Genomic DNA, 15,710 nt, shown 5'->3' with positions numbered 1-15,710 from the left:
GTATGGAAGTCTGGGGTGTAGGGAGAGCATTCTAAGTACGTGTTCTGGGTGTGTCCATGAAGCAGAATTGTTTTTCTCAACTTTCTGCTGATGAAGCCCTGATTACTTGGACAGCTGCTGAGGGGTTGAAACAAAGGGTATGACAGTCAATATGTTTCATCCACGATACCTAATTTCAATGAATGTTTCAGTGGTATAAGAAGCCATATTCAATGGCAGCTCTCCTTTGCTCAGAAGAAAGCAGAGATTTTGTTAGTTTATTTCCCATGAAGGAAAAGTTTTGATTCCACCCCGAATGTACTTTGTTTGTAGAGCTGTTTCCTGTTTTCTCTTATCAAAATATTTCAGCTGTAGCTGAACAAATTGAGAGGGCATAGGAGCTTCTGTCCCAACGAAGTCAGATGAGCATGCTTAATCACAGCTTTGAAGCGGATCCACTATGCTAGCAATAGAGCACTCTTTTTAAAAAGGGAAAAATACTTTTATTCCATTGAGTATCTTTGATTGGAAAAAAATGCAGATGGAATGAATAGCAAGGATGAAGCAAAATTAATATAGCTCTATTATGTAACAACCAAAACAGTTGCCATGTAACATTTCTGTGTTCCTTTTATAAATAACATACATGGTGTTTTTTCTTTGAGTATGCATTTATATTTGAGTCCAGCAGCAGCCACACCTTAAAGCCCTAAGACAGATAGTTGATTTCTGCCCTTTTAAAGAGATTTTACATATCCCTGCTCAGTGCCATTATGTGTTGATTCCATAGTTTAACGCTCACAGAGTGTGTTTATTTCCCTAATTCCCATTTAGAGTTTGTGTGCGTACATTTCTCTATTTCCTATTTCATGGCTATGTTGGGGGCTTGAGGTGGATAGTTTACTTTTACCCTCGTGAACTACCTGTACCTGTGAAATGGAATTCTGAGAAAATATATTCTAGCTCCCTCAAAGCAACATATGAAAATGTTTTATTATTGGAAACTGAATATATTCCAGTTTTCTGGCAAATATAGCTTTGGGGGATCAAAAGTTGATGACTTTTTTCCTTTTGTTTCTTTCTATAGAGCAGTCAATAGTATTGAACAAGAAAGAGCTGCATGACTTTCAGACCAGAGGAGTGAGGACCAGAGGAGGTAAGGGAGTTCATCACATGTCCTACATCGAGCTGATGGCAATGTACCTAGTGCATCCAGTTAACTAATCTTTAATTTTTGTACCAGGCACACAGCCAACACATTCAGTTAACCAGGAAAAATGATTAAAAAGAACTTTGTAAAAATGCTGAATACAATTTGCTATCACCAAATATAGGAATCTCCGAAGCCAACTGTCTTGCTCATATGAAATGCAATGACAAGATCCAAATTGTGAGAAAAGGAATCCAACTTGGTTAGAATAGGAAAGAAACAAAAACAAAGAATCTCTGCCCCAGAGTCATTTCTGCTTGGAAAAAATTCTGAAGATTGAACTTAGGCCCTGAGTGCACCTAACAGCACAATTTGCAGGCTGCCAGTGCCTGGCCATGGAACTAAATCCAGCAGCTCAAGGCGAGAGAATATTAAGTGGATAGAGTCTACCTCCTGCAGATATTCTTATCAGAGCTTCCTGAGACCTTCCAGAGTGATGAGTTCCAAATTATGTACAGCCATAAGAAAATAAATATTTGGTCAGCTGTAGACATTGGATTTTCATATCTGTAGCGTATTTCTAGCTTCAGAACAATTTCTACTTCTACCTTATAATACACCACAGAAGAGGAGTTTAAGAATCTTATATTAAAGTATCTCCATATAGTTTATTTTTTGAAACAAAAATTACCAGTAAGAAAATGTTTTTTAAAAACACTCTCCAATTATACATATAGTGTACACGTGTGTGTGTATAAGTACATAAAGTATATTTCACTCTCACATAGAGGTCAAAATCAAGTCATGCCCTGGCCTATTCCCTATGTGGAAAGTTCAGATAGAAGGGTCTGAACTTTGTAAGTTCAGACTGAACTTGGCTTTTTCCTAAGTTTGTTATATTCCTTGGAATATGTTTCATAGGATGTTACTTAGGGCTCCAATTGACTGGACAAAATAATCATTACACATACGGAAAAGAAATGACTAATTTCTTTAATACAAAAATGCATCTTACAAATCTATAAGAAAAGGTAACTCCATAGGAAAGATAACTCCATAGTGAAAGGAAATATCCAGGCAGTTCCGGAAAAGGAACAAGAAACAGGAAATCAACATATGAAAATGTACTTCTTCTTGCTCGTTGTTTAAAAATCCAAATTCAACTGATGATAAGATAGAAATTTTCACTTCCAGTTGGCACCGATTTTTTTGTTTTTAAGACAGAGTCTCACTCAGTTACCCAGTCTGGAATGCAGTGGCCTGCCATCTTGGCTCACTGCAACCTCCATTTCCAGGGTTTGAACAATTCTCCTACCTCAGCCTCCTGAGTAGCTGTGGCTACAGGTACCCCCATCACGCCCAGCTAATTTTTATATTTTTAGTAAAAACAGGGTTTCACTATGTTGGCTAGGATGGTCTCAAACTCCTGACCTCAGGTGATCCACCCATCTGGGCCTCCCAAGGTGCTGGGATTACAGGTGTGAGCCACCTCATCCAGCCAGATTTTTTAAAGATGTAAAAGTAGGATAAGATATGAGGAAACAATCATTCTCATACATTGTTCATAAGTGTATTAACTGATATAATGTTATGTGTTGGCAATCTTGTAATACTTATTAAAATTGAACCCCAATTTTACTTATACTAAAGTAATCTATAGAAAACATTCCCCTAAGTACACAAAGACAAATGTACATGAATGATGTACATAGTTCCTAATAGCTAAACACTGGAAACAAACCTCTGAAAAGAATTTGGTAAATCTACATGTATTTTCGCAGAAAGTGATCCAAGATACAGCAACATGTAAAAAGAGCAAGTTATAAAAATGATTTAGAAAATGATTCAATTTTTGTTATATGCAGAGGAAAAAAAATCTAGTGTCATATATACTAAAATATAAATAGTAGCTATTTCTGGGGGTTGGCATTTTGGAGTACCTTCCATTTCTATCTCATGTATTTCTGTAATATTTGATCATATACTAAGGGTAAAATAAAAACAATTTTACAAAATAACGGTGTGAATGTCACTTACATAGCTTTCTTGCCAATCCCCAGAAATAGCTAGATTAGATTCAGGATTATGTTAAATCTGAAGCTAAACATGAGGAAACAACAATCAGATAAATCCAGATTTTGTGAGATTCTACAAGATAACTAACCTGGACCCCTAAAATGTATCAATGTTCTGAAGAATGAAAAGAGTCATGGAGACTTTTCTAGATTACAAGCAACTCAAGAGACCTGACAATTAAACCCAGTATGTGATGACCAATTGGATTCTAAATTTACACACACATGAAAAAAAATTATAAAGAACATTAATGGAACATAACTGCATGGGTGAATCTAATGTGACAAAATAGTATTTCTAGAATCATATTTTGGGAAACTAGGGGATAGAAAATGTCCCTTTAACTGAAGCTTATTGTGCCCCTTCATGCTAGATGTTCCTATTTTTTTTTTCTTATTTAATCTTGGTAATTTACAGTAGAAGATGATTTTCTATCAAACTTAAACTCTTAATTATTACTCTGATTGTGGAGTAATAATTAAGAGTTTAAGTTTGATAGAAAATATATTTATTTCTAGAATATCTTGTCTGGTTTATAGATTTTTCAATTAGTGCTTAGATACCAACTGTAATTTACTATAAAGTTGTGGGATTTCTGAGCTGTAGGGGAACTTAGAGGAATTGCGGGATCAACCCTTATCATTTTGCATATGAGCAAGAGAGCTCTGATGGGCTATGACTTACCCATATTCAATTAGGAGAACTGGCCTAATTGAACTGGAAGCCTAGCCTCCAAATTCAGTACTCTTACCATAAAACTGATATGATTTACTTAACCTTGCTGCATGCTAGCAGTGGACAAGGCATCACAACGGCCTGCCCTGAGACACTTTCTGCCGGAAAGAGGCGCAACACTTGAGGAGGAATTGCAGGATGATCTTCAGGGAGCAAAAGCATCCAACTCCCAGCACTTCTAATCATGCAGGCAGTCTGCTGAGTTCACGTCACACCAAGGCATGCCCTTTGCCTGACTTTTTTGTTACATAAGAAAGCACTAGGAGTTCCAGCCAACACTCTTTTTTCTTTAAAAAAAAAAAAAATACAAAAGACAAAGCAATTGACTGCTTATGGAAGATGGATAACAAGAGTCCTAAGTCCTTTCTTTATTCTCCTAATAAACGTTTCCCTCACAACATATTCCCAGTAGGCCTCAATCCATCTAGTAGAATAATGGTGAAAATTAAATCATCTATTCTTTAAAAAATGTGTGTAACACTTTCTCAACTACACTAAGACTCCAGATTTATACAACCCTCATTTTACATCTCCCTCTGAGAATACCCTCCTGATTTACAGAATTTAAAGAAGTCTTTTAAATTTTCTTGACTGGCTTATACCTACATTATTTTTCTCTCTTTTTTTTCTTTTGGGGAGATGTAGTCTTTCTCTGTTGCCCAGGCTGGAGTGCAATGGCGCAATCTCGGCTCACTGCAACTTCTGCCTCCCAGGCTCAAGTGACTCTCCTGCCTTAGCCTCCAGGGTAGCTGGAATTGCAGGCACGTGCCACCATGCCCAGCTAATTTTTGTATTTTTAGTAGAGACGGGATTTCACCATGTTGGCCAGGCTGATCTCAAACTCCTGACCTCAGGTAATCGGCCTGCCTTAGCCTCCCAAAGTGCTGTGATTACAAGCATGAGCCACCACGACCAGCCTTATACCCACTCTTTAGGAGGCCAATGGAATGCCCTTGCAATGTTGATAGTGAAAGGGTGACTTCCTTTGTTGAGGTGGCAGGACAGGCACAGGGCTCTTGAGAGCACAGAGAGCCACAAAGGTGACCAGGACCAAGGTTTGTAGAGGTAAGTCCAAATCTAAATAGCTGGAGGAGCACATGCAACCTCAAATCTGGAGACTACTAAGATTGCAGTTGTGAATCAAGAGTTTGGAATTGAGTAGAAATTGGCTGGCTGCATAGACAGGTCAGGGCCAGGCAAGAATCTCTTGGGAAATAGCCCCAGATTCTAGCTGGGATGTATGGTTTGCCATGTGTGGCTGGCAGGACCTTGCATCTTGAATTTGCTGACGTGGCCAGGATCAGGTAGGACCAAAAGAGCCACCGCATGGTCAGTAAAGTACTGTTGAGATCTCCAGGGCCTGAGTTAGGTTCTGGAGTGGAAACTGGATCCCCACATCCAAGGGGGTCAGCAGGGTGTGAAGTCAAAGGAAAACCCATTGTTGCTCTAATAATCAAATTTGACAAATCAAAAGAGGAGTAAGAATCCAAGCATGAAGCCATGGATAGCAGGCAGCCCAAACAGCTAACGTTAGAGGTGTGTCATACAGGGCTAGGGTGGGGAAAGGCTGGGAGGATGCCAGGCCCAAAGAGTGGATGTAACGGCCACTCTTCATTGTGTTCCTGCTGTTCCAATTGGGATTGCATCTGTGCCATTAAAATGCCACTGGGCATTTGTTTACTCTGTTTCTTTGCAATTAACTCAGAGTATGAAGTAGAAGGGAGAAGTTTGCTTATGGGGAGAGTATGTTTGTGTTGATAGGAAGTCCTATGGGAGCCCTTCAGAACTTCAAACATGCAGACATTCTTCTGTGCTGGGGCAGGAAGAAGCGGGGGATATGGCTGAAAAGACTGCTCCTTGATTAGCCATACTGAGTTCTCCAGTTGACCAGTTGGAGATCCATGGGTCAGATCAGGTGCTTGCAATTTGAAGAGGGTATGTAAAGTTCCTACACTTAAGTCCTAACAGCTCAGCTCAGCTCAGACAGACACATCTATGCTTAAGCCCCAAGGGAGGGGAACCAGAGAGCCCAAGTACTAGGGAAGGCTATGTTCCCAACATGGAAGCCTGAGAACACTGAGTGCCAGCAGCACAGGGGAGATAGGGAGAGTGAACCTCAAGGGTGCTCCTGGGCCTACTCAGAGAAGGGGGTAGATGGTGGGGTCCGGCTCACAGGATGCCAGTGTGCCCACCTTCGCCCCAGCCTCAACCACAATAGCTCAGCTTTTGTCTGTGTCTGTGGGTTTTCTCTTTCATTTGGCAGTAGATCACTTGAAAATGACTACCCTATACCAGCAAAGCCAACTCCCATCCCCATCTTAGCTCTGAGTTGGTTATGTCAGACCTTCTCTTCAAGGGATTTAGAATCTCTCTGGAAAGCCCAGTTTTATGCAATGGCAAAAAGGAGAGAATAATATGGGATGGGCCTTAACTAAGTGCTAAGTGGTATGTTACAGGCTGCAAGTGACTCACAGTTAACAGAAAAAAAGAGATCCATTGGTTGTGGGGGGTAGGAGATGTTTCTACCCCAAAAAAAGTGGAACTTCAGATGAGCCTTAAAGGAGGAGAAGATTTGAAGAAATGGGGAGGGCATCCCAAGCTTTGAGAACAGCATGAACAAAGGTATAGAGACAGAAATACTTCAGGCCAGTTTAGGAAACAGTAAATTAAAAAACATATGGATGATTGACAGTGTTTTCCATTTTTAAAATGACTTATTCAGACTATATCCTGAGCAAGAACAATTTCCTGTGGTTTATAAATAGGCCCCAGTTATTTTAGTAGAACTGTAACACTGGTGATCATTCATGAAATGTTCCATGGAGACTTCAGTTTTCCAAGGGCCAGGAGAAAATGTATAAATGTTTGAGAAATGGTCCAGAACGTGAAAGGCCATCAGTAAAACCTAATACAAGGTTGATGCAGAAACTTTCTTTTCCTAGCCAGGTATTTGTCTCCTTTTCCCTCCTCCTTCCTAGATTTGTTCCAGATTTACTATGCAAAATGCCTAAAGTTTTTGAAAGCACTAGAATAGAAATTAGGAGATAAAGAAATAGGCACAAGAGATGATGTCATTTGTTTAAGCTCACAGGGAAGGCGGTGCCAGGGTTACATACAATTCAGGATGCCCATCTCAAGTTTCCTTTAACTGATGATCTTGAACACAGAATTCTACCTGCCTCCATAACCTAAGAAGCCATCAGCATTGTACAGAATTCCAATTCCCTCGATTCCTATGATAAGAACCTTCTCACTAGCCTGGTATGTTTCATAGGTTGGGGATACCAATTGCCTATACTTAAGAAACATTCCAATGCATTTGTACATGTTATATGGTGTACAAAAGAAAGAAAAGACTTACATTGGTAGTCATGCAGTTAATTAGGTTAACTTAATTAAGTTAACTTGTATTTTGTTTGCAATCCACATCATTCTCAATTTTCCCATATAATACCTTTCTGTTTTTTAATCTGTTCCAGTAGCATTTGCATCACAATATAGTGTTCATTTTGGCCTAAAAGAGATTATGAATGAACAAATCTATTTTCTTTTTTTCTTTTCCTCTCTCTCTCTCTCTCTCTCTCTCTCTCTTTCTTCTTTCTTGACAGAGTTTTGCTCTTGTTGTCCAGGCTGGAGCGCAATGGTACAGTCTCAGCTCACCACAACCTCTGCCTCCCAGGTTCCAGCAATTCTCCTGCCTCAGCCTTCCGAGTAGCTGGGATTACAGGCATGCACCACCACACACCCAGCTAGTTTTTTATATTTTTAGGTGAGACAGGGTTTCACCATGTTCGTCAGGCAAGCCTTGAACTCCTGACCTCATGATACACCCTCCTTGACCTCCCAAAGTTCTGGGATTACAGGTGTGAGCCACCACGTCCAGCCTTATTTGTATTTTTCATTTGGGTTCACACTTACTGTAGACTTAGGGCAAAAACAAACCCATGATTATCCTAACTATTCTACCTCTCAGTTTCAATGCAGTCAGTAAAAGAGGGAGCCTGCACTTTTCTTACAGCTTTGAGTGATTAAAATTAATTTCAGTAGCAGCAGGAGTAAACTAACTTATTACAAAACTTTCCTAGGAAAAATACCTAACAGTCAATCCTATCTTATATCTGAAGAGTTCACCTTTCAACATCTCCAAAACTATGAAATAACACTACTAACTGGTGATTTTACATGTTTTGCAAGCATTTGGAATTATATATGTAAGCCTCTCCCAAGATCCCAACTCTCTAAATAAGAACGGACATTATTAAGCATCACTCTCATCCTTGCAATGAGGTCATTTTACGGTGTTATAAAACCGCCACCAATACCATTTCCGGCTATTCCAATAATCCTTCCAAGCACCTCAAAACTCTTAAAATATTGAAATTGAAAAGGTAACTTTACCCAACTTATCAAATGCAATAACAAATGTGTACAAAAATGCCATTTAATAGGCGGAATTTGTAGCCAAAGAATATTATTTTCATACTGTGTTTAAGATTTGCAGAATTCCTTTTTAGTGACAAAGGCCGTATTTGGTTCAGCCATGCGACATGTGTAACTTTTACATTTCATGAGGATTTTCAGAGGAAGAGTGTGAAGATATTCTTTTTGGCCAGAGTCTCTTTGATAGTGATATGATAGCAACATTAGATTATATATTAAGCCACCAGCTAATTAGAAATTAGGTTCACAGCCATAACCTAAGAAAGCATGTCCTATGTATTTTTTTTTTTTTTTTTTTTTGGTTCTCAACATCCCAACATCTTTATCTCAGGGTATAAAAGAACTAGAATAGAAATTGGGAGATTTTTAACATAAGAAATAAAACCGGACTTGAGTGCAATGTGTGCCCTATAGTCCCAGCTACTAGAAAGACTCAGGTGGGAGTATGACTTGAGGCCAGGAGTTAGTTCAAGTCCAGCCTGGACAATCTAGTGAGACCTCACCTCTGGAAAAAAAAAAAGGGAAATCAAGTTTTTTCATTTTGATACCCAAAAAATGAAAAGAAAAAACCCACAGGAACACAGACAAAGACAAAACAAAACAAAAAATACCACTTTTCTGAGATGTAGAAGTTTAGATAGGCTTCTGTGTAGCCCTTGGGAAGTAAGATTCAACAGCCTTTCTGAATTTTGGCATTATGTGTCTGTGAAGAGTGACAACACGCGCAGGTGGTCAGGAAAAGGCCTTTTCATTTCAAATTGATATCCCTCTCAGCACGATTTCCGTTGAATGTGACACGCGAAGGACTTGGGAGGGAGTCGGAAGGAGTGGAAGAGGAAAGTATTGTGGCAAATTTAGTTTTGGAAATGTGAGATGCTACATCTACCTCTTGGTTGATTTATGAAGCACAATAGCATATTAAAGTACCTGAAGGTCTAACTTGGTTATCTTAGCATTTCCCAAGCTGAGTTGACCACAAAACCCCATGCTCTAGGCTGGGCACTAGTATTCCATGGGCAACTTTTGGAAAACACTGGTCTGTGCAAGAGCATGGGCTTCTGATCAGATACAGGGTACTCAACACTTTCTTTACCACTTAAGAGCTTTGAGGTTTTAGGCAAGTTATTTACCTCTTCTGAAGCCTAGTTCCCTGATCTGAATTCTATGGGAAATAACATCTATCACACATGATCTTTTGAAAACATAGTATCTACTCAACAAGTGTTTATCCCCTTCTTTTTTTACAAGCCACAGTAGGAGAAACCTTTTTGTGTATCCACGTGAATTCTGAGATCCACTCAAATATTATCACTTCCTTTCTCCAGTCTCATCTCCCGTTAACATGGAGAAGTGTTAATACTATTTTGGAGTCAGACTTCCCAAAATGTAACCTTACTAGCTGTGTGCCTTATGACCTCAGGAAATTCCTACCATCTCTGTGCCTCAGAGTCCCTACCTGTAAAATACAGGATAATAATGGCACCTACATCGTGGGTTGTGAAGATTAAAGATTAACATTGAAGAAGCACTCAGAATAACACCTGGCATAAGGTAAGTGATCAATAATCTTAATGAAGTTACTAGTATTCTTATCTTCTAATCACATAATATGCTCCAGCCATACACAACTCCTTGCTTCCCAAAGATGCCTGATGTTTTCACCTGTCCACATCTTTGCTCTTGCTGGTCTCTTCATTTGGAATAACCTTCTTCCACTTTTTCTACTTGGTGAAATCCTATCCATCCTCCAACGCCCATCTTGAATGCTACCTTCTCTATAAAGCCTTTCCAGATTTCTTCTAAGGAGGTGTCTTCCTCCTTAAAAGAATCCCCTCCAGGCCTTGTAGCTCTCTCTTGGCTCTTACCATGTCATACTTTTATCTAATGAGTTTTATGCTCCTGGAGGAGCCAGTGGTATTTATATACCCTCCCCACACCCCAGCACCAAGCAGTGTGATCCAGCAGGAACCATGTCAGCCTGGGAACAAGGAAGCCTGGGCTCTGGATCCAGGCCAACCACTCTGCAACTAGGCAAGTCACTTCACAGGAGCTTTGGTTTCCTCTTATTTAAACTGGTGAGTTGGAATAGATCAGCTCTAAAGCCACTTGCATCTCTACTCTGTGAAAGTTTAATATACACTCCTTGGGCAGCCATATACATGCCTGTGGAAGTTTGAGTGACTAGAATGAACAAGGTTTGAGCCAAGAAATCACTGTTTAGAAACCTTCAATTGCTCTGTTTGTGAAAACAGAAGACTAAAACAACCCAAATAAAGGGTGGCATATGATGGAATACTATGCTGCTGTAATTTTAAAAAGAAGGCATATCATGTGTTGATAAGGACAGACCTCAAGGATGTATTAAGAAATAAAAAGAACAAGGAACAGATTGGTATTTGTAGTATGCTGTCTGTTGTGTTTAAGAAAAAAAAGAGAGAGAGAGAGAGAGAGAGAAATGGCCAGGTGTGGTGGCTCATGCCTGTAATCCCAGCACTTTGGAAGGCGGAGGCAGGCAGACCACTTGAGGTCAGAAGTTTGAGACCAGGCGGGCCAATGTGGTGAAACCCTGTCTCTACTAAAAATACAAACCTTAGGCCAGGCGTGATGGCTCACACCTGTAATCTTACATTTTGGGAAGCTGAGGCAGGCAGATCACGAGGTCAGGAGTTCCAGACCAGCCTGGCCAACATGGCAAAACCCTGTCTCCATTAAAAATACAAAAATTAGCTGGATATGGTGGCGGGTGCCTGTAATCCAAGCTACTCAGAAGGCTGAGGCAGGAGAATTGCTTGAACCCAGGAGGCGGAGGTTGCAATGAGCTGAGACTGTGCCATTTTACCCCAGCCTAGGCGACAAGAACAAGACTCCATCTCAAAAAAAGAGAGAAAGAGAGAGAGAGAAATAATTGGAATATAATATATTTGATTTTCTTTATATATACCTAAAGAAACACTGGGCAGGCATCCTGAAAGAGAAGTACATAAGAATGTTTAAAACACATTTACCTATGGGGAATGGGGCTGGGGGATGAAATGAATGGGGACAGGGTAAGAGTGAGAGTTTTAATTCATCCTTTTAATATCATTTACTTTTTAAATAATAAGTACTGCGTATTTAAAGAAAAAAGCTAAAATTAAAAGAGAAACCTCTGATTGCAAAATTAAGTATTTTTAACAAAACAGATGTTTATCTTACTTGTTTCTTTTCTGTTTCCAGTGGGGCTAGGGAAGAACAAAGAAATGATTTACTAACGTATTGATGTAATTTTGTATTAGGTATGAATTCTTGTAACAAACTTATCATTAGAAAAGTGAGACTGGGACACTTCTGGTATCCCTAGGGTTTTCTTCTCAAGCCAGCTACATTGATCTCCAGTTCATGCCACTTGATAAAGACGGGTCAAAAACTGGAGGCTTCCATCCAGCTGGGATGTTGCTGGTGATCATGTGAAAGCCCAGGGGTAGCAGTAGCACACCCCTATTCTCTCTGGAGGATCTGGGATAATTCAGTTGGGGAGGAGACAAGTGGAACCTGGAAAATTCTCAAATTAACAGAGGAACAACTGGAGAAGGCTCTGATTCCTCTCTTAAGCATGGCTAAAGATGGTAGGGCCTGCACTCCAATAGCTAAGTGATAATTCGGAGAACGCTTCCAGATAACTTTTCTAGCCTTCCCATAGAATCTACCACTCAGAAAGCATGTCTGCCCGCCATATTGGTAAAATTCTAGGTTCTTCTCAAATTCAGTTAACCCACACCATAAGAAACTTAGGACCTATAAATATTTTTATTCCCTCTGTAGTGTCCCATCACAATTTGAAATCCGGTATATGATTTTCTCAGCCTGCTTTGGTCCAAGGCCCTCTTTGGAGGGAATCCTGAAAGTGTAAATGACTTGCAGCTGAGCCGGCCCCCACTTACTGGTATGTACTGCATTAAACCCACACCCTGGCTTGGCCTCGCCTGGGAAAGCTTCAGAAGAGCTCTTCAAAGCAGGCCTCATCAAAACAAACACCCGTACCTCAACCCCCGTCTCCTGTGCCCGTCAGAAAACAAACAACAATACTTCTCTGTTCACCAAACACAGGAAGAATTTTCTGTTTAAAGTATTTTTTTTTCTTATTCCTCATTGGCAGCACTTATTAAGGAGCGGATGACTTTCAAGTTGAGTGAACTGTTTGAAACATAAGCACATAAGAATCCAGGTGCTTAAAACTTTTTCAAACTTAGATTCAATCTTACAGCCTTCATGTAAAAAACATGTTTTTAAGGTTTTATTAAAACCTATGTCAGTTTTAAAGAAAGAATATCTTTTACCACAGATTTTGAGGAATTACGTTTACATTGAAAGCTAGTAAGCAAAATGTCTAAGATGCTATTTCCCTTTCAAACTTTTGGAAACAGCTTTGGTGTTAGATGAACCTGAGTTTGAATTCTGTTTTCCTTACTTCCTAGCTGTAAGACCTCAAGCAATGACCCAACCTGTTTGTACCTCAATTTCTTCATTGGTAAAATGGGGATAAGATTAATACATAGTGACCAGGCCCAGTGGCTTACTCCTGTAATCCCAGCATTTTGGGAGGCCAAGGCGGTTGAATCACTTGAGGTAAGGTGTTCAAGACCAGCCCGGCGAACATGGCAAAACCCTGACTCTACTAAAAATACAAAAAAATTAGGTGGGTGTGGTGATGCACACCTGCAGTCCCAGCTACTTGGGAGGCTGAGGCAGGAGAACTGTTTGAACCCAGAGGTAGAGGTTGCAGTGAGCCAAGATGGCGCCACTGGACTCCAGCCTGGGCAACAAAGCAAAATTCCATCTCAAAAAAAAAGAATAGTACATAGCACATATACAGTTGTGAGAATTAAATAACTACATGAAACTCCTTAGCAAAGTGCCTATGTATACACATAGGTAATAAAAATAATAATGTTCAAATAATAAAAAACTATTATACCTTATTAGCTAAAATTTAGTAAATGTTTCTGCATTTTTATGAAGAGCTCCAGTTTCAGACTTAAATAAAAAGGCTTTTCATTAAAGTCAAACTCTTGCTTAATCTAACTCATGAGTGAAAGAAAGAACTCAAGAGAAGAAATCAGCCTGCAAACCATGAGAAGTGAGCAAGGAAAGAACTCCATGCGTCCATGACAAATGTTCAGATAGTCTCAATGCTTTTATTATCTCTTGTCATCATCTGAGAGTGAGATTATGCTATGTATCTATACCTATGCAGCATTTGAGGATACAGAATGGGAAATGAGATTACCCCAATATCAAGAGTACGATTTAGGAGGCAAAGTGGCCAGAATCTAAAAACTCAATCCAGACAGAAGAGTTTCTCCTCAAATAAGCTACATGGTAAACCTCTCTGACCTCTATGGGGAAGTGATTTTTCTCCGTTTCTCACCCATAAGCCTATGGATCTTTAGAGTTTCTTGAATGAATTCTAAGCATGACCCTGATCCACTTCTGGAATTCCTTTTTTTATTTTATTTTATTTTATTTTATTTTTTGAGATGGAGTTTTGCTCTTGTTGCCCAGGCAGGAGTGCAATGGCATGATCTCAGCTCACTGCAACCTCTGCCTCCTGGGTTCAAGTGATTCTCCTGCCTCAGCCTCCCGAGTAGCTGGGATTACAGGCATGTGCCACCATGCCCAGCTAATTTTTTTATTTTTAGTGGAGATGGAATTTCACCATGTTGGTCAGACTGGTCTCGAACTCCTGACCTCAGGTGAACCACCCACCTCGGCTTCCCGAAGTGCTAGGATTACAGGTGTGAGCCACCTCACCTAGCCTGGAATTCTTTACATAGGCCAGCAAATGATGTCAAATGTGGAGCAGGGGAGAAGCCGGTAATTTACCTTGAGGCAATGGCACTCTGTCATCATCAAGAATTTATTTGGACTTCCAAAAGAATACCACCAGGCATGAAAATATTAGCCATGCCTACCTTCTGTTCATACAAAAGGCATCCTGACTTGCCATTCAAAGATACCAAGGCCAGTGTGATGGGGGCACTATGGGAAGCCTGGAGGCTGGAAACTTGACCTCATTTTGGAGTGCTTACTTTGTGGCATATTCCAAATTCTGGTCGCCTTTCTTCAGTTTTCTTGAGTCTAAAGCATTAAGGATGCAAATTACTAAAGACCTCATTGACAAAGTCTAGAACAACATTGTCAAACAGAAATACAATGTGAGGTACATATGTACTTTAAATTTCTTTCTTTCTTTCTTTTTTTTGAGATGGAGTTTTGCTCTTGTTGTCCACGCTGGAGTGCAACGATGAGATCTCGGCTCACTGCAGCCTCTGCCTGCTGGGTTCAGGTGGTTCTCCTGCCTCAGCCTCCCGAGTAGCTGGGATTACAGGCATGCGCCACCACACCTGGCTAATTTTGTATTTTTAGTAGGGACATGGTTTCTCCATGCTGGTCTGGCTGGTCTCAAACTCCCGACCTCAGGTGATGATCTGCCCACCTCGGCCTCCCAAAGTGCTGGATGACAGGCATGAGCCACCGTGCCCAGCCGTAATTTAAATTAATTTAGAGCCAGGTGCAATGGTGTGCACCTGTAGTCCCCGCTATCGGGAGGCTGACATGGGAGGATTGCTTGATACCAGATGTTCAAGTCTAGTCTTGGCAACATAGTGAGACTAGTTTCAAAAAAACCTTTTTTTCCCAATAGCCACATTTTAAAAAAATGGTTAAATAATTTTTAAAATAGATTTTTTTTAACACATAAAATAAAATACTAAAAGATTAATTGCAACATACCAATATTTTTTAAGTTGAGATGTGTTGCATTTTTTTTAACTAAGTTTCTGGAATCTGGGGTGTATGCAGATTTCATAAAACAGTTAAAACAAGTAGATTCAAATATCCAAGTGGTTCTAAACATACTTAAAAGTTTTTCAATGACTGAAGCAATAATAAATTTTTAAATCTTAATTAAAATCAAGTAAAATGAAAAATTCCGTTCCTCTGTCACTCTAACCACATTTTAAGTGCTGAACAGTAATATGTGGCTATGGGAAATAGCCGGTGGATGCCGGATACCGTGGTGCATGCCTGTAATCCCAGCATTTGGGGAGGCTGAGGTCAAGAGTTCGAGACCAACCTGGCTAATATGGTGAAACCCCATCTCTACTAAAAATTCAAAAAATTAGCCAGGCATGGTGGTGGGCATCTGTAATCCCAGCTACTCGGGAGGCTGAGGCAGAAGAATGGCTTTAATTAGGGAGGTGGAGGTTGCAATGAGCCAAGATGACGCCATTGCACTCCAGCCTGGGCAACTAGAGCTAAACTCTGTCTCAGAAAAAAAAAAAAAGACAGA

Source organism: Callithrix jacchus, chromosome 14 (genome assembly GCF_049354715.1).
Source record: "Callithrix jacchus isolate 240 chromosome 14, calJac240_pri, whole genome shotgun sequence".
In the NCBI taxonomy this organism is placed as follows: Eukaryota; Metazoa; Chordata; class Mammalia; order Primates; family Cebidae; genus Callithrix; species Callithrix jacchus.
Note: the sequence above shows the minus strand (reverse complement) of the source record.